General features: G+C 41.3%; 1 protein-coding gene across 2 annotated transcripts in view; it reads right to left on the bottom strand.

Moving 5' to 3' along the window:
* Window positions 1-18,945, bottom strand: part of USP44 (ubiquitin specific peptidase 44) — a 44,675-nt gene extending 25,730 nt beyond the window's left edge. The window contains exon 1 of one of the 2 annotated variants that reach the window (XM_036761677.1): window positions 18,819-18,945. The gene's annotated coding sequence lies outside the window, so the exon portion shown is untranslated. Of the gene's footprint in view, window positions 1-802; window positions 882-18,818 lie in introns of those variants that run through there. The other variant, XM_036761678.1, reaches the window with a different exon arrangement.
* Between the last annotated feature and the right edge of the window lie 7,134 nt (window positions 18,946-26,079).

The following is a 26,079-nucleotide window of genomic DNA, read 5'->3' as shown; positions in this document are numbered from 1 at the left end:
TCCCCTTTTCTGTACTCATAGAAGCCACCAACCCTAATTCAGGCCTATATCATGTCTCACCTGCATCAAGGGTCACCTTCCTTCTAAACTAAACACATCATATATGTACCTATTTAGTAATATGCTGTCTCCTCAAAACAGGCCCACGAGTGCACTATTGGTGGAGCTATGATTTCACCTAGCTACTCTGGAAAGAAATTTGGATCTATGCCCAGAAAATTACCATACTGATTATTATACCTTTTGACCAGCTAACATATCACTAGTAGGCCTATATCCCAAAAGAATTTTTTTTAAAGAAAAGGATCCATATGTATAGAAATACTTATAGCAATTTTTTTCATGGTAGGCAAAAATCGGAAATTAATGCTGTTTTTTTTTTGGAGGAGGGAAGCCAGGGCAATTGGGGTTAAGTGACTTGCCCAAGGTCATGCTGCTAGTAAGTGTGTCAAGGCTGTATTTGAACTCAGGTCCTCCTGACTCCAGGGCCAGTGCCCCACTCACTGCGCCACCTAGCTTCTCCTTAATGCTGTTCTTCTACTGGAGAATGGCTAAACAAACTGTGGTATAAAAATGTAATGGAATATTACTGTGTCAAAAGATATGATTAAATGGATTATTTCTCAAAGGAAACTAGAAGACTTTTATGAACTGATGATAGACAAAGAGAGCAGAACTGAAACAATGCATACAATGGTAACAGCATTAAAAAGGAAAGACATCTTTGAGAGAAAGACTCTAGAGTGCCAATAAAGCAATAAATCACAAGTTCAAAGGAATGAAAATGAAATATGCCACTCACCTATTAACAGAGGTAATCAACTTGGAATGTAGAGACATGCATTTTTTTGGACATGGCCAATGCAAAAACATATATTTAGATGTTTTTCAGAATTTCTTTATTTGCTCAGAAAGGAAGTTAGGAGAAGAAACAGGCTAACTGAAAAAATACTTGTTACTTGAAAAATAAAAATAATAAATTTCTTCAAAAAAGGAAATCCCAGAGAAGAAACAGGCTAACTGAAAAAATACTTGTTACTTGAAAAATAAAAATAATAAATTTCTTTAAAAAAGGAAATCCCTCTTCAAAAACAAACTATCCCTCCCCTGCTCATTGTATAAACTTCTTGGGGGCAGGGATTGTGTTAGTGTTTTCACCTTTCTTTGCATCCCAACGACTGGCACACAGTTAACACAATAAATTCTGGGCGATGTGCTAGGTTTCTAAATGAAATCCTAGCTTCAAGTCTCTCCCCTCTCCATTCTGCCCTCCACAAAGGCTTTGTGCATAGCCTCTGCTTCCCAGACACACTAGTTACCCCCTACCATATTTCTTCAGTATGCCTTTTATAAAGACTGCTCTCTCCTATGCCTGGAATCCCCTTCCTCCTAATTTTCATCTTCCTCCAGGGCCAATCTCACACACAGCCTCTCCTAGAGAAAGCCAAGGTTGACTCCCCCAGTTATTAGCACCCACTCTAACTGAAATTATTTTGTATTTGCATTGTACAGATTTTGTATGAAGATATTGCTGTATATGTTGTTCCCTCTGACAGCAAGGTCCTTGAGAGCCAGATCTTTTTGTGCTGCCTCATACAATGCTTGGTGTATAGCAGGTTAACGAATGCTCTCTCAAAGATCCCTAAAAAGTAGCTCGATTTCACTTCCAACTTCTCTACGTAGACACTTTTCTCTCATTTATCATGAAACGCTCACCCAAACAGCTTTCACACTGTGTAAATTCAATTAGCATTTGATTTGAACAAAAGTACACCCTCTAGTGGTCACAGAGGCTAGCTAAGAATGCATATTTTCCCATTTTCCTTGCAGAAATGGAAACTCATTATAGCAGAAATCTAGGACTCTAAATACGTTCCCACTAGTATTTGTGTATTCTCCAGTATTCGCTTCTAACTGCTGTGGGCCCTATTCATTTATCAGTAGCTTTTTTGGGGGGAAATCAATCTTAAATAACATTCAGAACATCTTTGTTCTTTAACATTCATTCCCTTGATAGTTGTTAGTGTGTGTTTCAACAAACCCTGAATGCCTATGAGTGTGCGCATGGATGTACAAATATGAACCTGTGTCAGCAAAGGATTTGATAAAATATCTCATACTATTCTTGTAGAGAACTAGGAAAGACAATAGGTGAGTTCAAAGTGCATTCGGAATTGGCTACATGACAAGACTCCAAAAGTAGGCACTAGTGAGAAGATGTAGATCTGGAAGGAGATCTCTAGTGAACGAATCCAGGTCTTGGGATCTGTACTTGGCTCCATTCAGTGTAACATTTTTATTGGTGACTTTAAGATTAAAGCACAAATAGCATGCTTATAAGATCTGGAAATGATATATAGACTAAGAAATATGGTAGAGTCTGATCCCCAAAGGCTTTTTTTTTAAAGGCATATGGGGTTAGCTGACTTGCCTTGGGTCACACAGCTAGTAAGTGTCTGAGGCTTCATTGAAACTCAGGTCCTCCTGACTCCAGAGCCGATGCTTTATCCACTGTGCCACCTTGCTGACCCTGGATCCAAAAAGATCTTAACAGATTAAAGTGCTGGGGGTGAATATGTATGATGAATTTTTAAAAGTCTTTGGCTAGAGTTCAAAAAAGTCATAGTTTGTCTTAAAAAGATCTGGGAGTTTAAGGGATTGTAAGTAAGCTCAGTTTGAATGTGCAGTGGCTGCACTGAGAGCTATAGGTCCCAGAAATAAGGCAGCGATGATCTTCAACCCCCTCAATCCATATCAGAAATACTGTACTCAGTTCTGGGCACCACAGTTTGGGACAATATCATAAGCCAGAGAGCATCCAGGAAGGCAACCAGGGTGGTAAAGGGACTGAATCGATATCACAGAAGGGATACATGAAGAAACTGTGAATATTTAGCCCAAAAAGGAGAAAACTCAGGATAACCATAATAGCTGTATTCAATTATTTTAATGCAGAAAATGGGGAAAAATTTTTTTTACAGCCAGATAAAGACCTCAAATATGTAGGGAATTGAGTCAAATGTATAAAAGATCTATTCTCCAACTGATAAATGATCAAAGGATATAAACAGGTAGTTTTCAGAAGAAATTAAAGCTATCTATAGTCAAATGAAAAATGCTCTAAATTACTATTGATTAGAAAAATGCAAATTAAAACTACTCTGGAGTACTATCTCATATCCATCAGACTAGCTAATGACAGAAAAGGAAAATGACAAATCTTAGAGAGGATGCTGGAAAAGATGGATTGTTGGTGGGGTTGTGAATTGGTCCAACCATTTAGGAGAACAGTTTGGATTTATGCCCAAAGGCCTATAAAATTATGCATACCCTTTGATCCAGCAATACCACTTCTAGGTCTGTGTCCCAAAGATATCAAAGGAAAGGGAAAAAAGGACTCATAGACAAAAATATTTATAGCAACTGTTTTTGTGGTGGCAAAGAACTGGAAATTGAGGGGTTGCCCATAAACTGGGAAATGGCTGCACCATAAAAAATATATAAAAAATAACAAAGGGGATGGTTTCAGAGAAACCTGGGAAGACATGAATCGAAGCAAAGTGAAGTGAGCAGAAGCAGAACATTATACACAGTAACAGCAACACTGTAATGATGATCAAGTCTGAAACACTGCTTAAAACAAAGATCCAGGACAATTTTGAAAGACTCGTGATGAAAAATGCCAGAGAGAAAACTGATAAAGCTCTGAGTACAAATTGAAGTATAATTTTTTCACTTTATTTTTCTTGCTTTTTTCCTGCAGCATGGCCAATATAGAAATAATGTTCCATACGATTTCACAGGTACACTTTATATTATATTGCTTGCCTTCTCAATGCATGAGGGAGGAGCTAGGAGGGAGAGAATTTGGAACTCAAAAAAATTTTTAAATGAATATTAAAAAATAACCAATAAGATTTTGAAAATTAACTAAAATGTAAAAATTAAGTATTTTAAGGGCTACCACCATTGCTCCTATTCTGTTTGGCAGGGAAAAAATTCCTAACAACTAGAGCTGCCCCAAAGTGGAATAGATTGCCTTGGGACATGGTGGCTCTACACACATACACATACACACATATACACACACACACACACACACTTTTTTGTCATATTAGCCAATCTGACAGGTGTAAGGTGGTACCTCAAGAGTTGTTTTAATTTGCACTTCTCTAATCAAATGTGATTTAGAGCACTTCTTCATACAACTATAGATAGTTTTGATTTCTTCATCAGAAAACTGCCTGTTTACACCCTTTGATCATGTATCAACTGGGGAATCCGGCCTTACTTCAAATTATTTCTTCTCCTATTCCTCAACACTATAGCCAAACTCTACCATGGAACACACACACTGGGCTGGGTCTTCTTTGTCTATGTCTTTCTCCTTCCTGTTCTTCACCTGTTGAATTCCTACACATACTTTTAAAAGCTCATCTCAAATGCCACAGTTCTCTCAAAGAACTTCCATAACTATAATACATCTGTACAGCATTTCTGTATGTATGTATATGTTATATCCCCTTCAAAATTGTTAGCTGTGAGGGCAGGAAGCTAAATTTTCTAATTCCATCAATGTTTAAGAACACTGCAGGTACTTAATAAATTGTTAGCTAAATTGAACTAATGTATGTTATACATATTAGCTATGACTACGCAATTTAACTATCCTAAACTTTGTTTGCTTTAATAAGATTTCTATTATCCCTATAAGAAGTTATTAAAATTTTAAATTATGTGGCCTTTAAGACCATTGGTTCAGGTTTCCAAGCTGTTCCTGAATCAACACCTATTCCAAAGTATAGTAGGAGGAGGGTTGGAGCAAGCCTCAGAGGGCCTGGGTTCAAAATCCCAGCATTGTCAGTTATTACATGTACAAGCAACCTTGGCTCTCTGGCCTTCAATTTCCTTACCTGTAAAATGAAAAATTTGGACTAGATAGCCTCAGAGGTCCTTTTCTGCTCAAACTCTGATTCCATGAATCAAAAACTAACAAGTATCTTTTGTATTTAGCTTTAAATTTGATACCTGGATATAAAGCTGGCCTGATTTCAGAATCTCAACTGTTAATTCTGGAATAGGAGAATAATTTAAGATCTCTTACAGAGACCTAATATTTTTCTTAACTGCTTCTCTGTTACAGATGGTATATGCTTATTGTGAGGGAGTTGAGGGGCCTCATTTGACTCTCTGGTGGCTGTTTTACTTTTTAGGGGAAGATCCAAAGATGCTCACCAAAGATAAGGCTATCAAGTCTATAAGTCAAAGAACGATCGTAGTTGTAATCTGGTAAAAAAAAAAAAAGTATAAATGACTCCTGTTCTTGCTAGTCTGCCAACTATCTTTAGATTCCTATATCTGGAAAGCACTTGTATTCAATTCATCAGCTAGTCCAATGACTCCTTTCCCATTCCCTTCTTTGAATAATGTCCAAGGACTTATTTGGATAACTGCTTGGCACAGTACTAAGCAGGATGGAATAAAATCTGTTGTTTCTGTTCAGTCACTGAGTCGTGTCCGACTCTTTGTGACCCTATGGATCATGGCATGCCAATATCATCCATTGGTATTCTCAGCAAAAATACTGGAGTGGCTGACTTCACAGAAGGGTTTATAGGCTGCATTACCAAAAGTGAAATGGAATGAGAAATCTGACTCAGGCAGGGCAGAAGAGAAAGGTACACAACTAAAGAAGCAAATAAACACTGTAGCTTAGTGTCTGACGAACCCAGACTGGTCAGGTCCAGGGAGAATGACCATTTAACAAAACTTCTGGGAAAACTAGATGTCGGTCTGGCAGAAGTCAGGTTCAGACTAACACCTCACATCACATACACAGTAACAGTAATACTGTAATGATGATCAAGTCTGAAAGACTTAGCTACACCTGCTTAAAACAATGACCCAGGACAATTTTGAAAGACTCATGATGAAAAATGCTATTCATCTCCAGAGAGAAAATCGAGGAAGCTATGAGTACAAATTGAAGTATAATTTTTTCTTTATTTTTCTTGTAGCCAAATGGATACATGAGCTAGCCATAAAAGGCTTTTAATATAAAAGATAAAGTAGAAGGGTAAAGAAGGAAATGCCTTTCAGATGTACAGATGAGGGAAAGAGTTCACAGCTAAACAAGTGATAGAAACAAAATGGACAATTTTAATTAGGAAATTTTTTAAATTTCTGCACAAAGAAATTAACATAGTAAAAATAAGAAGGGAAATGACTAATCTTTGCAGCAAGTTTCTATGATAAAGTAACTTTCTTTAAAAGTAAACTTATTTTCATTTCATTTGCAAGATTAAGAGCCACTCTCTAATAGAAAATGATCAGAGGATATGAATAAGCAATTCTCAAAGAAAGAAATCCAGACTATCAATAATCTTTCGAAAAAATGCTCTAACTCACTCTATTAGAGAAATACAAATTAAAACAACTTTAAGGTTCTACTCATCAGACTAGCAAATTAGACAAAAAAGTTAGATGACAAATGGGGGAGGTGCTGTGGCACTGCTGGTGGAGCTGTCATTCTATAAAACAATCTAGAACTACATCCACAGTTAACCAAACGGGGCATAACCTTTGCCCCAACTACACCACCACTAAGCCCAGCCCCCAAAGAAATCAAAGAAAGAGAGAAAGGATCTGTATGTACAAAAATATTTAAAGCAACTCTTTTCATGGTAGCCAAAAACTGGACATGAAGGGGCTGACCTCCTGACTCTCCTATGGGGGAATGGGTAAACAAACTGTGGTATAAGAATGTAAGGAAGTATGACACAATAGCGTCTTAAGAAACGATGAAACAGGCAATTCCAGAGGAAAATGGACTTTTATGAACTGATGCAAAGTAAAATAAGCAGAACAAGAACAGTTTGTACAGTGATAACATCATAGAGAAAACAACTTTTAAAGACTTTAGAATTCTGAGCAATGATAAACCACTAGTCCAAAAAGAAGAGAAAATATGCCACTTTTACCACCTGAAGTGATATTTCAAATGCCCAAAGAAACATAAACGTTTTCGGACATTGCTAACGTGGGAATCTGTTTTACCCAACTAACTTACTCAATGGCGGGAGGGGGGAGAAGAATGGTTACAGGGAAGGACAAATAAATTTTTAAAAAAACTAACTTAAAAATAATTTTTAAAATTAAAATAAAAGAGAAAAAAAGAGGAAAAGTACCCATCTGTACCAAAATATTTACAGCGGCTCTTTTCAAAATGGCAAAAATGCAATAACTAAGGGAATGCCCATCTACTGGGGAATAACTGAATTATGGCAAATGAATTTACTGCACCATAAAATATAATGAAATGGCCAGTTTCAGAGAAAAAAGAGAAGACTAGTATGAACTCATGCAAAATGAAGTGACTAGAGCCAGAAGAACAATTTATACAATGACATTATTTTAATATATCAACTTTGAAAGAACTCAATGTAATGATAAACCCTAATTCCAGAAGATGTGGCAAACTACCCAGCTTGGTGATGAACTCAAAATACAGAATGGAGACGTGTTTTTTGGACATGGTCAATCAGGAAACTTACCTTGCTTGACTGTGCTGTATTTGCTATGAGGGCTTTAATTTTTTTTTCTTTCTTTTTTTTGGGCAGAGGGGGTAATGTGGGGCAGGAAATTGGGAGAGAGAAAAAAACAAACTCTTGCTATTTGAAAAAAATATGTTTTTAAAAAGGAAAAGAAAAAAATGAGAAAACATGTATTTCTGAAAAAAGAATAAAGTAAACTGACAAAAATTTATATTGTTAAGCTAATTTAAAAAGAAAAACTATAAAAAATAAATGAAAATAACTCACTGCAAATGGAAACAAAATTATCAGAAACTATGATACCAAATCATACTGCAAAATGAGCAACTGCAGCAAACAGAAGATGACAAGATTAACAAGGAATAAGTAATCTATATTACTTAAGTACAGAAAGTAACTTAATAAGCAGAAAAATTCTAGTTTCAGATACTTACACAATAATTCTAACAAGTCATTTAAAAAACAATCTCTATACTACATAAACTATTTAAACAAAGCAGAAAAAAACTGGTAGCATTCTACCAAATTCTGAGATAAATATGCTCCAGGGAGAGAGAAAGCAGAGAAAGTAGAAGACCAGTATCACTGATATACATCAAAGAAAAAATGCTGAATAAAACATCAGTAAGGAGATAACTATCAAAAAATTATTCATTATGAAAAGATAGATTTAAACCAGGAATTTTAACTTTAAGAAAATGATTAACAACTTAGTAAGTTAAAAAAACAAACCAAAAAACCCCCCAAAACACCACATAATCAATAGATGTAGAAAAAACCACCAACGAAACAAAGCTTGCAAACTAGAAAAAAACATTTAGAAGATGAATTCAAGGACCTTTTCTTAATATGATCAAAAGCATCACCAAACAAGAGGATCAGTATTATTTGTAGCAAACAGTGAAAGGTTTTTTCCCAGTTGGGCACAAAAATGAAGCCAACTGTCCCCATTATGATTTGGCTTACATAGCATAAGATATGCTAAGTGGTGATAAAGACAAGAAAAAATAAAGGGCTAAGAACTGACTCAATCGAAATTATCTCTAGATGAGGACAGTATGTTTTCTTTAGAAAACACCAGAGAATCGACCAAAAAACTAATAAGGAAAACTGCTTCAGCAAAGCAGCAGCTTCCACCTTTCCCATTCCTGTTCAAGGTACCACCACCTTCCTGGTTATGCAGGTTCACAACCCCAACTACAGTCACTCTCTCTCCCTTCTGCCCCACATCCAATCAGGGGGTGAGTCTTGCTAATTCTGTATTCACCACTTCTCTCATCCGCCCCCTTTTCTTCACTCGAAGGACCACCAACCTAGCTCAGGTCAGCATCAGCAATCCTGCATTTGGTGACAGCCTCCTTACTTGGCTCTCCCTACCTTCAGTCTACCCCTCTCTCCAATACATCATATCCACAAAGATGACCAATTCCTAAAACACCAGTCTGGTCACTTTACTCCCCTGCTCAAGAAGGTGCACTGGCTTCTCATTGCCTCCTAAGATAAAATGCAAAATTCTCTGATTAGTCATTTACTGTCCTTAGCAATCGGGTTCCAACCTAGTATTATAGGCTTCCGGCCCACGACTCCTCCTCAGCGCCTCCCCACTGAAGGAGCATCCCTGGGATGCAGGTTGTCACTACCTCTTGCGTCTTAAGAGTCCACTCTCTCCTCAGCCCCACCCCTGCCCCAGCACTGAAATTACTTTGTATTAATTTTGTATTTACTTATTCATGTATTTGTTGTCATCCCCCACCCACCTCCAGGGAAATTTCTGGAGGACAGGAACTGGATTTTTGTCTTTGCACCCCCAGCAGCCAGTGGAGTGCCCTGGCCCAGAATAGGTACTTAATAAATGTTTTTTGAATTGAAACTCATCAAATTAGTAAGATTTTTGTATTTCACTAACAAAAGGGAGAGATGGATAAACCGTTAAATATAATATGTGTTATACAGCTGGGAGTTAAACTACCAAGACACACATGACTTCTATAAATATCGTATTATTTTCACAGAAATCAAAAGGAACCGCTACAAAAGTTCTAAGTCAATGTCCACAGAGAATCCACATCAATACCATAAAAACGACATTACTAAGCAAATTAATTTACAGACTTAACACTTTACCAAACCACTAAGGTCATACTTTAGATAATTAAAGTAATAACAAAATTCATATAGAGTAATAAAAGGTCCGAAAGAAGTAGGGTGGAGTGGGGATAAAAGGAGCCTGGGCAATACCATATGCCAAATCACATTATAAAACATTAATTATCAAAAACTATCTGGTATTGGATTAAAAACAGAAGAGTCAGCAGTGGAGCAGGTTACTACAGGTGCATCATTCCATAAATCAAAGGACAAAAAGCACTACGGAAAAGAACTCCTTATTCATTAAGAACTGTTGGGAAAAGTAGATAAGCATGACTAAAAGAGATTTAAAGCAGAACTTTACACTATATATTATGGTAAATTTCAAATGGATAAATGGCCTAAATATAAAAAGTAACACTTTTCAAAAGTTAAAGAACTGTGAAGAGATGAATTTGTATCTCCCCATAACAAAAATTATGAAACTACTTACTAACAGCTACTTTACTTTGTAAAAGTAAAAAGCTTTTGAACAATGAGTGTTCCTAAAACAAGAAAAAAAAATCTGGGCTGGAAAATGTACGTGCAGAAACTATTTAATAAAAAAACTTCGAAATTGACAAATAGTGTAAGCGCCATTCCTAAATTGTGTAGTCCAAGGATATATAAAGAAATCGTTCCTACTGTTTCAGCAATCCAGCTAGCAGCTTCTGTGGGGGTGCAAGATCCACCCACAGCCAGCACCCGGAAAGCTGCCAACAGCACAGATTCTTTTGATCTGCTTAACTAAGGAAAGCAAGGTGAGGGGGTTGGCAAACTTACTTTAATTCAGCACACAAATATCATTCACTTAGTTCAGAGGAAAAAACCAGCACCCTGAACTTCAGAACAAAATACAAACAAATTACAAACATCAACAGACTGATCCAATATAATTCATCGTTACCAACATCTAGGTTCAGCTGGCAGCTCAGAACAAGGGCTGACCCAGAGTCAGGAGCCACTGCTATAGGGAGTAGCTCCAAAGAACAGAGAGCCAACCCCTGGTTTTTTATATCTTTTTCAGCGTCAGGGGTGAGTCACACATTTGACTCACCCACATGACCTAAAATCATCACAAAGAGGTGACTTAAACCCATGTGGTCTAAGAGCCTCTGCTGTCCCAGACATGTAAACTAGGCCCTTCCTGGAGTTAGCCCCACCTTGGGCCCCACATTAGTTGCCAATCCACACCCACTAAGGTTTTACACCTAATAGGGGTTTGGGCCTGGGGCTTAGCACCTAGTAAGGATTACTCAAAGAAAACAAAGGCCATTTTGCTTACCAACACAACTACCAGCAGAAAAAAGGTGTCCATAATCAGAAAATACTTTTTCTAGGAAAATATTGATAGCACTATTCATAGTAGTAAAATTTTGGAAAATCTGTACAGTCAAACATTGAGAGAATAAATTAAATAGTAATATATGAATGTCGTGGATCATAAGAATGACAAACACGTATAAAATGATGCAGTGAATAAATTAGAACAAAAAAATAGCACAATTACTAGCTATGTAAATAAAAGCAATTTCAAACTGGAAAAAAATTTTTGACAACACTGACTCTAATCTGTAAAACACACTGGCTCCTTAGCAAACTACTAAGGTAAGAAATAGGTTGTAATCACTCAATATTATTAATGGCTTTCTGAGAGGCTGTTTTTTTTTAAGGGGAACTCAACTGTGCATCAGGGGTTTGTACATGCTGCAACAAAATTTAATCAATTTATTTAAGTGCTTTGGGAGAAAATGAATAGAAGAGATTCCAGCTTCCCTCAGAAGCCTTCTTTGGTCAATTAACTACTAAACTCATCGAATGCTTTTCTCTTCATTTACATTTCCTATTAGCATTTCCTATGTCAAGATTTGGTCAATAAATAATTTTTTAAAAACATACAGATGTGTAAAATTTATTACCTCATAAATATCAATGTTAAAAACTCATCATCTACTTTTCTGTCAACTTGCAAAGCCTCCTAAGAATTTCCTCACCTGCATTATCTCACACACACCTCAGCTGGAACAGATTCCCCACCTCATATTATAGTTCCTATCTATACTTACAGATATCTTGATTAACATTAAGGAACTTAGCCTTCAGGAGGCAATTTAGGGTATAGTTTGGCCCTTGGGAGAATTTTTCCATCCACCACAGATAAAACACAATATTCTAGACTATTCCCATTTTCCCTCTCCCCCTCCTGCAATAATACCACAACTTTTTCTTCTGAAAAAGCTCAAAATTCGTTCACCGTCAATCTCACAATATGCCTAAAAACAGGAAGATGGAAAAGTCAAGGTACCTGAGACACAAAGTAATTGATAGAGGCCAAATCCAAGAAGCTTCCTGCCCAAGGGCAAGAGGATGGGACTAGAATCAAAGTCTTTTGAATCTTGGTTCTTCTCCTAATTTTTCCTACAGCCTTTATGGACAAAAGCCTTCCTCCTCCCTTCCTTTGAGATCGGTTGAAATATTCTCTGAATCTCCTGCTTTAGTCTCTCCACTCTCCAATACAACCTTTCCTTGACTTTCTCACGCACAGGGCTACATCACACTCCTGCATTAATAGGAAGTTAGTGGTTCCCACCTCCCTGCTAAAAAACAAATTCCTTAGCAAGGCATTCAAGGCCTCTACAATTTGGCTCCAACCGACCCTGCAACTTTATGCTTTAGTCAAAAACTGACCGAATTTTCTCTTTTTTCAATTTTCTGCCACCCTGTTCCTAAGCCTGGGACAGAATCCCATTCTCCACCCTCATCTACTATTGAAAGAAAGTCTTCTCCTTTAAAGTCCAGTTCAGAAGTCACCTTTTTCTCAACCGAGCATCTGAAAGTTTCCTTCTTCAACCTCCAAGGTCACTGTCTGTCCTTCCCAATACTCTTTACCATTGCCTAAACTGTACACAACCACTTACATAGGTACAGGTTTTTCACCTCCTCCTAGATTATAAACTCTTCGAAGTGGTGGGGGGGAGGGGGGAAGAGTCACTTTATCTTAGACATCCCAAGAGAGCTGAATGACACAAATCAAGGGAATGGACAGCTACAAATTCCCAGGGTGTAGTAGAAGGGCTGAAGGGGCTCTTTAAAGGCCATCTGGTTAAAGTACTCCCCCTTTCCCACCCCTGCCCCATTATTTTACAGAAATCTTAAGGAGCAAAGTTTGAACCTTGATCAAATCCAATGTTTTTTCCAGTAGCGGAGAGGCCCGTAGAGGGAGAATTAAAAGGGTTTACCAGGCCAGCACAAACCACAGTCAAATACTTAGTGTTTTGGGGCAGCTAGGTGGCGGCAGTGAGTAGAGCACCAGCCCTGTAGTCAGGAGGACCTGAGTTCAAATGCGGCCTCAGATACTTGACATATTTACTAGCTGTGTGACCTTGGACAAGTCACTTAACCCCAACTGCCCTGCCCCCCCCCAAACCGAATATTTTGTATTTTAAACTGTATATAATTTTATATCTTGTACTTCAAGTCCTTAGGAAAGAGGATTTGTAAAAATGCATTAAAAAAACTTGAAAAATATATCTGCAACACGATAAAGTGTAATTTTTTTTTCTTTTGTAGCAAAGGTCTCTTTAGGGAATAAGCAGCAACTGCATCCTTTATAATGACTGAATACTTCACAAAGGTTAATATAACAATTCTCAGCACTGGAAAGTTGTCAGTAGGGTTAGAGACCTACATCTTGCCAGCAATGATGAAACCACACTGCTCTTTCAAAGCAAAATATAACTACCACCTGCAGAGAATATTTGAAAAACAACTAACCTGATAACCATAAGTTTTGCTATGATCCTCTACAGTAGTGTTTTTGACATGCATGAAGGAACACACAAAAACTCCAGGCATTTTTCTGAATCATTTTGAAAGGGAGAATACAGTATAGCAAAAACTGAAGCCATCGCCACAGTTGCAAATGTTCCTATAATTAGCACAGCAGGATAACTGATGTGGGAATTTAATGTAAACCTAAACCATTTTTAAATTAGGCTTATTTGCTGAGCATAATTTTTTTCAACCACATAATAAAGGTGTAATGAATTAATAAGTTTCTTCATTATTCAAAAACAGCTACCCTTTAGCTACGGAATTACTACTGACAGGTAAAGGAATTTTTCTGTAAAGGAAAAGTTCTGCATGACTAGGAATTTACAAGAAATTTAACTTTACATGACAGGTCTGAAATATATTTCAGGAATGATTTATCCTTTGAACGTCTAATTCCTGTGAAACTATAGGTCTTTAAACCCAAAGAATATTTCACTTTAAGCAAAGTAAGGAAGAGATCAAATTAACACCACTGCATATGATGACTAGAACAAATTACTTTTAAATTTGCAAAGACATCACAGGAAACAGTCTAACTTCATTGAAGTCTAGTCTCCTTTTGGCGACTTCTAAAGGAAATAAATTCTAAAAGCTGGCGTATTCAAAATCTTTAACTGGCTATTTCTCAGATTACTCAGGGCAGACACAGCATCAAAATCAGTTTTTCAAAATAAGCAATTGTTTAGGAACAACCCCAATAGATTTTTTGAGATGTTTAATTGGAGCCATTATCAGGTATTTTGCATATGGAGAGATAGGAGATTTCTCCATTAAAGACCTAAATAACTTTCTCTCCTCCAAACAAACAAAACAACCATGTACTCAAATCAATATGGATTTAGAGCCAGAGCTGGGAGATTAGGGTGGTTTCTCCTTACCCCCAAGCACTGCCAATTCTTTACTTCCTATTTATTTCACAACAATACTGCAATACTTTTCCTGTTAGGTGTGATGCTTTCCCATTCATTGTCTAGGTGCCTCTTCCCAGCACGGTCAGAACTCTCAAGAGTACCTGAAAGAGCACTGGTCAGAAAATTTGGGAGTCTGCTACTTCTTGTCTAACTTTAGGGCAAAACACTACCTTGTACACTTCATTTTCCTCATCTGTAAACAAACAAACCAGGGATGATATTTACACCCCAGAGTTGACAGCGAACTTTGAAAAAGTTTACATAAAACCTTACAAAAATGTGGGCTATTTTGACAACCCCCATTCTTTCTGTTCCCTTCCTGAATGAACCTGAAATCCTCCTCACCTAAGACACTTTATTTCCCAGGCTTCAACCACCCTCTGTTTTTCCCTACTTTGCCTTTCTCAGTCTCCTCAGTGCTTAGCACAAGGCCTCCAGCACTGCAAGAGCTTAATAAATACTTGCTAACTGACTGCTCTGGATCACTCCTCCCCAATTAGAAAGAATGTTGCTTGCTGATCTATCCAAGATGCGCTTATTCTTCAAAGCATTATGTTATGACCATAAATTTCTGAAAAACAAGGATAATCTTAAATTTGATATATCACTGCCCCCCAGTGCATCACCATGTAAACTAAACATTCATTATTGCTGATTAATTTCCTCACTTAACCTAAGCTTTCACAAAAGACTTTTTACCCAAGAATCAAAACCTGTTCACCAATATTCACATCAGCTGCCAATACCAACCTTGGACAGCCTTTGTAACACCTGCTTTTCAAATACCAGGTCAAACATTTTTACGGATTCTATTCAGAACAAGGGGTTTTTAACATAGGGTCCAGCAGATAGATTTTAATGTGTCCAGGAACTTAGATGGAAAAAAAATGACATCTTTATCTCACTAATCTCTAACCGAAAAATATCATTGCCCCTGAGGGGTCCCATAGGCTTCATGAATGCCAAAGAAGTCTATGGAAAAAAAATTAAGAAATTCTACTAATTTTAGGGGCTCTTAATATCTTAACTTTTAATATTAACAAGGATGTAAGCACTATTCTAAATGGGTAGCATAATGGATAGATTGCTTGGTTGGCATTAAGAAGGCCGGAGTTTAAATTCTACAGTGGTTCAGGGGAAGTCACTCAAACCTCTTTCAGACAAAACAAAGATAATAACTGCACCTTCTTCACTGAGTTGAGAGGGTAAAATGAGAATAAGTACAAAGCATTCTGTAAACCTTAAAGGGCTATATTGATCCTAGCTATCATTATGAGCATCATCCTTCTAGGAATACCAAGGCAAACAGCCCAGCACCTGTTGGGGTGGAAAGGAATCAAGAGGTAAAATTCCATTATAATCACTAAAAGTGCAAGGTGGGTTCTACATAATAACGCCACAGCTACGTTCGAGAGGATGGGGGATAACAAGTCCTTTTTTTCTGGGATAGTCCCTTATTTGTGACTTGTCCCTAGATTGTGCATGACAAGTCATATTTAAATCCAAAAACTGACCTTAAAACACAACTGCTCTTCCAGATCTATTCAAAGAGATCTCCAGACTAGAATACAAATACTACAGATGTCTTTTCTAGCCCTTAGTCCAAAGTCACTGCCATGGTTATTATGATGATCAATTTACTAGGAAACTGGTAGCTGAGAAGCTTCAGAATACTTTTGTTCTGCATCTAAAAACCCATCAATCCAGAACACTCTCCTTATTTCTCACTTCAGAAGTTATCTCAGCAGAAAATTCATCTGAATTTCCAAACCCACTACAAAACAATGGTTTATTTCTTCTTGCGTTTTTTTAAATGGATTTCAAACAAAAGATTTTGGATTGGGAATATAGACAAATTAGGTAGAAAATTCTGAATTGTGGCCAATTAAGAGGTGATATGAATTAAAGGGAAGAAAAAAGTCCCTATCTCTGCTTTTATTCTAACAAAATATTTTAGCATGACTTCAAGATATAATAATAAATTTTACATTTGTCTTTCTCAAGAAGATGCTAATGTTACTTCCCACAACAAAAAGAAAAAAAGGGGCCAGCCTGAAGAGGACTTAAAATACTTTACACTGAACACGTTTGGAATATACAAATCAGACAATGAGTTGTCATTTTAAAGACCACTCCCCTCCAAAATTTATCCCTCAAATTGTCTAAGATACATAAATAAAATTTAAAAATCTTTGACACTAGCAGTTTTGTCAAATTTCACCAAAATATTGTGGAAGAAAGGATCCTGACAATCTACATCCTAGAAGAATTCCTGAAGCCTTTTAAGAGTCTAGGATTTTCTCAAGTCAACAAGCATTTCTGAAGCTTACCTACTATGTGCTAGGTAGACATTAATGATATCACTCTAGTTTGCAGTGTAAGAATCATCATCCATCAACTTCAATTTGAAGTGATTAAAAAACTGCATTTACCAGGCTGAAAGATGATATGGGGTGAAGAGAGTAGGGATGTAAAAAGGGGATGGGGGAGGGGAGAGGAGCGAGGCTAAATGGTTATGCTAAAAGGTCACACTACATTTACTATCTTCCACTCCACTACACCCCCAGAGATGCTAAATTAAAAATTGAGAACACAAAAGAACTTTCAGTCTGGCACAAAATGAGGAGCTCAACCTTAACCATCTCAACACTGGATTCCTCTTTTCCATTACACTGGATTGACTACAGTTTAAAACCAGTGTCTGAAGTTGGCATCCAAACATGGTAGCATACCTGAGTCTTCCATTCACATGAGTATCACAAACTCAGCTTGTAACTCTCTCTTTGCCTCTCCCTCCTTTCTTTGCTCTGTCTCTAACTCTTTATCTCCCCCTTCGTTTCCCTCTTGTCCTCTTTGTCATCTCTCCTTTCTTTCTAGCTATCTCTCCTCTCTCCCTCTTCTTTCTCCCCCTTCTCTAGCTTTCCCTCCCTCTTTTCCGTCCTCTCTAGCTTTCTCTCCCTCCCTCTCTCTCCCCTTCTCTCCATCCTCTAGCTTTCCCTCCCTCTCCTTTCTCCCCCTTCTCTCCATCCTCTCTAGCTTTCTCTCTCCCCTTCTCTCCATCCGCTCTCTAGCTTTCCCTCCCTCTCCCCCTTGTCTCCATCCTCACTGTCTCTCCCTCCCCCTTGTCTCCATCCTCTCCAGCTTTCCCTCCCTCTCCTGTCTCTCTCCCCCCTTCTCTCCATCCTCTAGCTTTCCCTCCCTCTCCTGTCTCTCTCCCTTCTCTCCATCCTCTCTAGCTTTTTTCTCTCCCTCCGTCTCTCCCTTCTCTCCATCCTCTCTAGCCTTCTCTCGTTCCCTCTTCTGTCTCTCTCCCCCTTCTCTCCATCCTCTATCTTTCCCTCCCTCTCCTGTCTCTCTCCCTTCTAGTTTTCCTTCCCTTTCTCCCCCTTCTCTCCATCCTTTCTAGCTTTCTCTCCCTCCCCTTGTCTCCATCCTCTTTCCCCCTCCTCTCCATCTTCTCTAGCTTTCCTTTCCTCCCTGTCTCTCTCCCCCTTCTCTCCATCCTCACTCTGTCTCTCCATCCTCTCTAGCTTTCCCTCCGTCTCCTCTCTGTCTCCCCAGTTCTCTCTCCCTTTCTTTGTCTCCCCAGCGCTGCGCCGGGCACACAGTAGGCGCTTCACGGGGCCGGCCGCCTCTCCAAAGTCCACCTCCAAGTTGGCCTGAGCGCTGGCCGCTGCGCCCGCGCGGCCGCCCCGGGCACATAACAAAGAGTGCGGGCTCCAAGCCCGCGGGCTGCCCCCGCTCGCCCTCCTCCCCCGCCGCTCTGTCCCCCCGCAGCCTGGCTTGCGGGGCGCGGGGGCGGGGCCAGGTGGGCGCACTTTTTGGGGGATGCCTGAGCCAGGTGCAGGCGACTCGCCCCGCGCCGGGGAGCGGCGGCAGGTGCAGGCGGCACCGCGGGGCAGCCGAGGCAGGCTGACGGACGGACTGACGGACGCCCGCCCGACTCGCGTCCTGCCCCTCCCTCGCGGCCGGCCCGGGGCGCGCGCGCCGCATGTCCCCCCACCCCCCCCGGCCCCGCCCCCGCCGCTCCGCGCCGTCCCCCCGGGCCCGGGACGCCGAGGACGCAGAGAAACTTCCCAGAGGCGCCAAATCCAAACTCCCAGGAAACCTCCTGGTCCTGCGCCCGCCGCCGCCCCGAGGCAGGGCCCTGCCTCCGTAGCCCGCTGCTGGCTCGGCCCTGGGCCCCAGCTCAGGCCCCGGGCGGGGGAGAAGGGGGGTCACGTCGCGGTGCCTCCCGCTCCGCCTTGTACCGCGCCCCCGGGACCCTCCCCCTGCCGGGACCCGGGAAACTCCTCCGTCCCGCGCCCACCGCCGCCGCCGCCAGGACCGCCCTCCGCGCCCGCACCGCCCCAGCCCGCACTCCCGCCCCCGCGCCGCCCGGCCGCTCACTCACCGGACGCAGCCAGAGCCGCCATCTTGCGAGCTCACCACCCGGTACGGCGGCGGCAGCAGCGGTGGCGGGAGCAACAGCGGCGGCGGCGGCGGCGGTCGAGAACCGGCCGCCTGCGTCACGCCATGACGTCAAGCTCAGGCCACGCCTCCCTCGAGCTTCAGTCCCGGGCCCCGCCCCCGGCGCCTCGGCGCTTCCAATTGGCGAGCTCGGGTTGGGGGCGGGGCCGGGGCGGGGCACGTGGTCTGTGTCAGGGAAATCTCCCCGGGCGCCTCACTCTGTGAATGAACTTTGGGAAACGGAGCCCGCCTGGCATGCGGCTCGCCTACAGCCAGAGCATCCTTCCCCTCCCCCCGGCTGCCCAGACTCGGGCTGGTGCGCCCGATTGTTGGAAAGGTTTTACTGATGCATCTCCCCTTCCCCACCACGGATGACAGGCACGCCTCATTCCCCTCATTTGAAATGGAGAAAAAAAAAAGACTTCTCCGAGAGTCTACTGTTTCCCTGCCTGCGTGAGTCGGCCGGGGCCCCGGGGCTCGGCCCGAGGGCGTGCGTGGGGCCGGGGCTCGCAGTTATCTGGACTATCTGCCAAATTGCACAAGTGGAGGGGTGGGAGGGGAAACGAGATAACAGCCCCCGGGGGTGATTAAAACAGCCACCACAGCTCCTCCTAAACGGGAACAGCGGCGCTTCCTGCGTGGGTGCTGAGGGGCCTCCCGAGAGAAGCTCCCCAAACTCTGGGGGGGTGGGGCAGCGGCCTGGACTCTCCTTCCCACCTGTTGCTCCAGCTCCCCAGCTGCCTGCCCCCGGGCCAGGAACCCCCTTCTCCTTCCTATCTCTGCCTCTTGCCTTCTCGGGCTTCCTTCACGCCTCGGAGCTAGTCCAGACCCTTCCCTAACGCTAGTGCCTGCCCTCCAGAGTCAGGTCCCGGACGTTTGCACCGCGTCTTCCCTCTCGGTTGCACCGAGCCCCGAGATCCCCGGTGCCTAGGGCAGTGCCCGGAGCAGAGCAGGCAATGACTCACCCGGACGTCCTGGCTTCTCTGAGACCGCGCTCCACCACCATTCAGTGCCTTCAAGAGCCACTTGAGAAGCGTTTCTGTTTTGTCTCCAAAAGGCCCATGGTTCCTGGTGAGAGTAAAACGAGCAAAGACACATGAGTGTGGGGGGTGGCAAGCCTTTCCCGCTCCCCCAGTTGGCACTACTGAAATGACTACATAGTGTTTGTCGGGATGCCACGCCGCATTCCTCCGGGGGGGATGTAAACGCTTGAGAAGCAGAAACTTTTCCTATAGCAGCCCCCATCACAGCAGACGTCCGTTAAGTGCCCGTGAATGGAATTCGATCACAGGTTCCCACCTCTCCCCGCAACCCCCCTCCCAAAAAAGGGTTACCCGTGCCCAGCACAGTGTACAACTAGATATTTGTGGACTTTAACTGAATTAGTTCATACAATATAACCAAAGAGCTGAAGCCTGAGGAAATGGGGAAAATTAAAGGAAAAATTCTGGAGTATGGTTGGGTCTTTAGCGGGGTGCAGACCTTCAAGTGGAGTCATCGGCCTCCTGGATGTTCCAAGAACAAGATACTCTACCTCTAGGTTCTAGGCATTCTCTTTGGCTGACTCCCATGTGTAGAAGGCTCTCCCTACTCAGACTACTGACCTTCCTTTAAATCCCAACTAAAATCCCCTCTGAATTCTAGTGCCTTTCCTTGGTTAGTTCCTATTTATCCTGTATTTGGTTCGCTTTGTGTACATTTGTTTCCCCATTAGAGTGGAAGCTCCTTCAGGGCAGGGCCTGTCTTTTGCCTCTTTGTGTATCCGCTGCACTTCACGGAGCAGCCAGGCACTTAGTACAGTATTTCACTCCATAATCGTGGCAGCCTGGGGGTGTTATTTTTTTTAGTCCAAAAATTGGTTTGACACTTTTTATCACCTAATGGTTGCATGATATCATTCTGTTGGTCTTGCTGCTTAAAAGGTAAACAGCAGCAATGTATTCACCAGTGGCATATAGATACGCATTTATCTTTCACACATTGAGCCAGGAGCCTAGAATTGTCACTCAGTATTGTCACTCAACCCAATGAAGACCCAAGGGGAGCAGGTGGGCAGGCAAAGCGGTCATGAGTAAGTCACGTGGTACGCTAAGACTTGCTAGCTAAACTGTACAGTTCGTCTACCAGGGATACATTAACATGCGAAGCATTTCTTTCTGATTATGAGTAAATTTAAAAACAATTCTGTGGACTTCAAGCCAAAAGTGATTGCATTTGCTGAACAGCATGGAAACAGAGCGACAGAAAGATAGTTTTCAGTGAGTGAAAAGTTGGTGTGAGACTGGCAGAAACTAAAAGATAAACTAAAAAACTGAAATTTTTCTAGATGCTCCTTTAGAGGTCCTAAAACAGGCAAGTTTCCACAAATCGATGAAGCATCTGTGTATGTCAAAGAAATGCAGAACAATGGCTGCAATGTATCATTTGAGATGTTGCAAATGAAGGCACAGGAGGTAGCCCACAAACACAACATTCTTACAACTCAGTTTAAGGCAAGTCGTGGCTGGGTTATGAAGTTCATGCAACAAAGAATCTGTGGCAGAGTGATGATGACAAATTAAACACATCTGATATGAGTGGTGCTGAGAATGGCTCGTCAGATAACGATACCAATGATACCATCAAAGAATCTTTGGATACAGAAGATTAAATTTTGTAAGTCCATACTTTGCAACACTGTACTAAATTTTCTCAAGTGTAATATTTCAACTTTAATGCACAAATCAATAACAACTATTGTGTTAATTTTATTTTTCAAACCGGAAAAATGTTCACTAAACTGTCATGAAGAAATGATGAACATCGATTTGGACTATTCAATTTTAACATATTCACAAGTATTCCATGCACCCTAATCTTGCACCAAAGACAGTTTAGTAATAAATGATTTTTAAATAATACTGGCACAATTTAAAAAAGAACACTTCACATAATGGTCGCACCCCACTTTTTTTGAAACTTTGCCATAAAATCATCTAAGATTATGCAGTGAAATATGCTAAGCACTTAACGCTTATTGATTGGTGAATGACCTTCAGCATCTGCAGGGGGAGGGGCAGAAGGAAAGGAGGCTTTCGAGTTGGAGAACTAGGAAGGTGGGACTATAGACTTCCACTTCAGGGCAGACTTCTGCTCTCCATGAAGGAGAGCTACATGCCAGGTAGTAGCAACAGCCTTTAAAGTGAAAAGAATGCATGTAGCCCACATTAAGAGCGGAGGGCAGAATGAGGAAAAGTGGACCCTTGCCTGCTGAGCCTCATTTTGGAAAGCTGGATTCATGAAGGATCCAGGTGGTTTTCTTGTTCCTCTCGGTTGATTTCCCATAGTAAATGGAGTTCAGCTATCTTTAGTTCCACAGATTTGGCTCCACCTTTTCTACTTGCCATGAGAGAATAAGAATGGAAGATGGCTTTGGACTATGTTCTTCTGCCTGTTTATATGGAGTGTCCCAAAAGTCCAAGTGCACTTTAAGCTTCAAAAACTTTGGGGACACCCTGTATTATTTTGAATAATAGGTATGCTGCTTCATTGATCTCAGTTTGATTGTAGGGGAAGGGGAAGAAGGGGCACAGGGAATGCAAAAATGGAAATGTGTTGATTTCACCTCTTTCATAGCCTTACCGTGGCCTGATTTTATGGATGCTTACTTTTTGCCCAGGGTGAGGGACCCTATGTAAGTTGTTCTCTCTAAGGGTAGAAGTTGCAGTTCCAAGTACCAGTCTGCAACTTGGGGGTTTCCTCCTTTGGGAATTATCTGTACCAGTGAAATCACAGGTGGAGTCCTTATCACTGTCCCTATCTCTTAGTTTCTTGGTGGGTTCTCTCTGGCTTTCACAGTATGTGGCTCCACTGAGAGTTTCACATCCTCTATGTGTTGTGACGGAGCTGCCTGGGAGACATTGGGAGACTTTTGTGTGCTGTTTAGTTTGAGATAGCAAAATGTCCAAGCAGAAAGCAGACTCTGCAGGGACAGTTTTGTTTTTGTTGTTAGGAGGCACTGCATAAGGGCTTGTCAAATGAATGGATGACCTGAAAGAAAGAAAACCAGGGAAGCAGACAAGGGAAGCAGTTCTTGACACCTAGTAGGAATTTCATTTCATTGGGGGATTCATTGCATCCCCCAATGCCAAGCATGTGTAGGTGTTTAATAAATGTTTTTGAATGAATCAGCATAGAAGGAATAGGAAAATCTAGACGATCAATCTTGATTATTATAATTCCTGATGCTTTGTGAGTGAGTGCACACTCACCTGGCCCACTCCATCCTAGCAAGCTCTAGAGCAGACTATGCTTTCCATCACCCAGACCATCTGGCCACCTACCATGCCACTGCCTTCTAACCACAACCACCCCCCACCCCATCCCTATGACTCCCCAGGCCCAAACTCCCTTAAACTGCCTTTCTCTCCCATATCCTCCCCACCCCCCACCATCAGGACAGAATAAGCTCTCCTAGACTTAGCACAGCCTCCAGTGAAGAATGAGGGAAGAGGTCACTTCTGGAGAACAGGGAGGGTGAAGAAACCAAATAAGTGTAAGCAAGAAATGTGTCCGAGTGAAACAGTAGCTTTGTGTCATGGAGTAATTTGGGGGGACTTTTGGTCCACAGACACAAAAGCACTTTACAGCGCTCCTAGTCCAAAGAGTGGAGAACTCAAGTGGGGTATATCCCCTTCCCGTGTTCACCATCACTGTGATCTCAGCGATGAGAGCTTCAATCTTGGCCTCCTGCCTTCCTCAGAGGAATAAGAAAGGGGAATGTCATAGAATCAGGTTTAGAGCTGGCTCCAAACCCAGGACTCCTCCTCCCATTTCAACAGGCTGCCTCCACGGTCTCTGCTTAGTAGAAACCTTCAGGCTCTTGACACGCTAAAATACCCGGGGAGGTCACTGAAATCGGAAGTCAGAATAAAGAAAAAGAAAGCAGTGTCTGGTTGCAAAAAAAAAAAAAAAAAAGAACCTTTGATCTGGGAGTAGCCTTAGAAAGATCTGACAAGCTCCAAAGTCCTGAAAATTCTAGCCAATGGGGCTTGATTGGTGGGTTCACCGCTGAAGAATAAAGAAGTATCTAAGGCTATAAAAAGGCAGCCTTTTTCTCTGAGAAAGCAAACCAGAGACAAAGAAGAAAACATGGAAAGAAGAGGGAAGAGAGGGGCAGCCAAGATTACAAGCAACCGTGGAGTTCAGGAACAGCAGGAGCCATTTCAACAACCAGTCCCAAGGAGGTGGGGTGATAGTGTTAGGGGTTAATTGCAGAAAAGAGCCAATGACAAAGGCAGAAGATAAAACTGCTCTGCAGACTGGGGAACCAAAGTAGCACAGGTGTTATTATCCTGTTATTAGGAGCTGCACTACCACTGATAACTCAGTTAAAAAAAAAATCCCTTGGAGCTCTGGGGCTTAGAGACTAAACTATCAGATTTCTAGATCCGAAGTTCATGGGTGATTTATCACCCATGGCTCTCCCTGATAGCTTCCTTGGCCTCCTTCCACCACTGAGCTCAAATCCCACCTTCTGCCAGAGGCCTTTGCAGGTGCCCCCCCTCCCCAGCCTCTAATGCCTTCTCCTTTCAGATTAACTTCCTCTTTAGCTGTATATCACTTATATGGACCCAGTTGTTTATGTATTGTCTCCTCCACTATAATGTGAGCTCCTTGAGGGCAGGGACCACATTTTGTGCTGTTTTTGTAACACACATTCGATGACCACCCACCCCCAATAATATGTACACACAATGCCTGGCACACAATAGTTAAATATCTGTGGACTGGTGGGTAAAAAAATTAGATCTGCAGAAGATGAGGGTTCCTCAGGGTAACAAAGACAGAAAACCATTCAAACCTTGGGGTGTAATTGTTATAGAAGCAAATTCCAAACGGTTTGGTGCCTCAAACAGAGGCTCTTAAAGACAGGTGGAAAATTGGGTGTAGAGTGAGGCTCCAAGTTGGAGTATCAGGGATAGGAGAGCAAAGGTTGAATCTTATAAGTTGGTTCTGTCATCCCCACATTCCTGAAAGAAACAGCTGTGTCTGCTGTCCCAGCTAAGACCAAGCAACTAGTCTTTAACATTGGTAAAAATTTGGTTGGCCATTGGTTATAACTCTTTGCAACATGACTAATGTGAAAATATGTTTGATGTGAATGTATATGTGGAGTCTATATCACATTGCATTCTGTCTTGGGGAGAGGGGAGAGGAGGAAGGGGGAGAAAATTTGGAACTCAAAAGCTTGTGGAACTGAATGTTATAAACTAATAATAAATTAATTAATTAAAAAACAAACTTTGTTGGACTGGGAGTCTCCTAGGGATCAGATGAGGTAAAGAGGCTCATGGGACAGAAGTGAATTGTCAAATATCATAGAGGTGGGATTTGAACCCAGGCCCTCTCTAGGGGCAGCTAAGTGCAAGAGTAGATAGAGCACCTGGAATCAGGAAGACCTGAGTTCAGAGCCAACCTCAGATACTAGGTATGTGACTCTGGGAAGTCACTTACCCTGTTTGCCTCAGTTTCCTCATCTGTAAAATGAGATGGAGAAGGAAATGGCAAACCACTCCAGTTTCTGTGTCAAGAAAACCCCAAATGAGGTCTCATTCTGTGCTATAATCCGGTGGTGCCCTCACATCCTGGAGAGGTGGGCAGGGCCGTTTCCCTTACTTATGTTAAATGCCTCTATACCGCTGCTGTTTAAAAATTGTTTTGTCACATAAGAAATGTGAAGCTACTCCTGGCCTTTGGCCCAGAGTTTCCATTGCTAGGAAATGATCCTAAAAATACCATGAAAAGATGAAAAGGACCCATCTGTGCAAAAAAATTAACAACTGTGTAATTTGTAATAATAATATCAGCTAACATTTATAAAATGCTTATTTTAAAATTTATCACATTACTTATAGTGTTAATTTAATATTACTTAATATCAATTAATTGATTTGACAATGTTTACATTAGCTACTTTGTTACTAACATTATATTAATAGTATATAATGAAAATAAATAGTATTTATAAATATATCTTGTAGACTTATATTTTATTTGTTAATAAGATAGTAATGAACAAAAATTTTACATAGAAATCTGTATTATAAATATATATTACATTTTTTAAAAAAAATCTTTTAAGTTTGCAAATTACTTTGCATATATTATCTCCTTTGATTCTCAAAAGAACCCTGTGAGGTAGGTGCTGTTATTATTCCCATTTT

This window comes from Trichosurus vulpecula, chromosome 5 (assembly GCF_011100635.1).
Source record: "Trichosurus vulpecula isolate mTriVul1 chromosome 5, mTriVul1.pri, whole genome shotgun sequence".
Classification (NCBI taxonomy): domain Eukaryota; kingdom Metazoa; phylum Chordata; class Mammalia; order Diprotodontia; family Phalangeridae; genus Trichosurus; species Trichosurus vulpecula.
The sequence above is the reverse complement of the archived record's forward strand: the minus strand, read 5'-3'. Positions and strand labels throughout refer to the sequence as shown.